The following is a 1,801-nucleotide window of genomic DNA, read 5'->3' as shown; positions in this document are numbered from 1 at the left end:
ATTATTTATAAGCACCAGACGAACTAAACACATCCACGCAAGGACAAGACACTTAACACTATTGGTTGCCCTTGTCATTATCTTTATTAGGGATGGTCATCCTATGTTGGACAAGACACTTAACACTATTGTGTAAGGTGGAGGATGGAAAAGATAACATGGAGGATAAAGGATCGTGGAAGGAAGTAGAGTGTTGTGTCGAGAAGACGGATGAAAGAGGATGACGATGAGATGCATGTATCTACTGCTTTAGTATTATGAGATAACATCACATTTGAATAGTATCTATTGCTTTAGTATTATGAGATAACATCATATGTGAATAGTATCTACTGCTTTATTATTATGAGATAACATCACATGTGAATAGTCTATGAGTCATATCACGGGACATTTTTTTGTGCACATATTTTGTTAGCTCGTGACAACGCACGGGTATTATACTAGTCAATATAACACAGGAAAACTGGCATTGTTGTATGTCACAAAAGGTTACTTTGATAGTATGATACTTTGCAAGTATACAACATTAAAATTAGATCCAAAGTTGTACAAGGTTGCACCCAAAAAATCATTCCTACTGCTGGAGATCACAGGGCAAGGAGAAGAAGAAATTTGATTTGGCCCAAACACTCGAAGGGCCTTTAGAATTTTAGATAATGATGCCTAGAAAGTCTTTCATATGTGCAAGCAAGTAATCAAGTCGAAACATCCATCCATGAAAACACATAGGAGAGAAATTAAGAAGAAATAAAGTCCTCTGAATATTATGCTAGTACGCCCTAAAGCTTATGTCTCCCAACAAACAAGGACCCAAGTTTTGCAGCCAAGACCCTAAAGAACTTGTTTCCTTACAAACAAGGCCAAAATTTAGACAAGTCGAGAGAATTTCAACTAGAAATTTTGGCAAGGAAGCGGAGAGCTTCCTGGCCGTCCTTCCCTTTGGATAGCTTCACGTCGGCGAGGAAGGCAAGCAGGCCATCTACCAAGTCGGCTTCGGCGTCGGCGGGGTTCTTGCCACTCCTCATGTGGTCGTGGATTATCTCATCGGTAAACTTGTCGAGAGCGCTGCGCGATTTGTGGACTGGAGGCGGCGGTTGAAGCCGAGCCGGGCCATCCAGCGGAGCCACGGGAAGTAGTCGCCGATGTGAAACACTGAAACTCACCTAAGATCTTGGACAACACGCGGAGGACGACGATGAACTCGTGCAGTCCTTGGTCGCCGGCGCTGAAGGCCGCACCAGAGGATGACACGGGCGGTGTGGCTGAAGACGAGCTCGCCTAGGTTCACGGCCTGGCCGCTGCGCATGCCGACGTCGCGGGCCAGCGCCCCGTACCCGTCGCGCACGGCGAGCCACGTCTCGGCGCGGCGGCGGCTGAAGAGGTTGGTGGCGCAGAGCTTGCGCATCTCGCGCACGTGGGCGCCGCTGTCCGCGAACGCTACGTCGGCGCGGCCGTAGGTGGTGGTGGCCGGGCGGTTCGAGAAGGCGCCGTCCCGCGCCTGCAGAACCTCCCGCGCGTACTCCGGCGCAGACACCGCGACGAATGGAGGCAGCCAAGGCGGAGGTAGAGGAGCCCGCCGTACTTCCCCGCCAGCGCCACCAGTCCGCGGTGGGTCAGCTGGTCCACCAACGTCATGTTGCCGATGATCGGCAGCGGCTTCGGGCCCGGAGGGAGCGGCCCGTAGCCCCGCCGTCTCTGCAGGATGGCGGCCAAGGCAATGGAGGCGAGGAAGAGGAAAGGCCAGATGAGTGGGTCCTGGAGGCACTCCGCGCGCGGCAATCTTTGCAAAGGCGGACAT

The 1,801-nt window shown here is 51.5% G+C and overlaps 1 pseudogene; it reads right to left on the bottom strand.

Annotated features, from left to right (window-relative positions):
* Positions 1-890: 890 nt before the first annotated feature.
* LOC123441357 lies at positions 891-1,801 on the bottom strand (annotated as a pseudogene).

The sequence above is a fragment of the Hordeum vulgare genome, chromosome 3H (assembly GCF_904849725.1).
Source record: "Hordeum vulgare subsp. vulgare chromosome 3H, MorexV3_pseudomolecules_assembly, whole genome shotgun sequence".
Classification (NCBI taxonomy): Eukaryota; Viridiplantae; Streptophyta; class Magnoliopsida; order Poales; family Poaceae; genus Hordeum; species Hordeum vulgare.
This window is presented reverse-complemented; position numbering and strand designations above follow the sequence as displayed.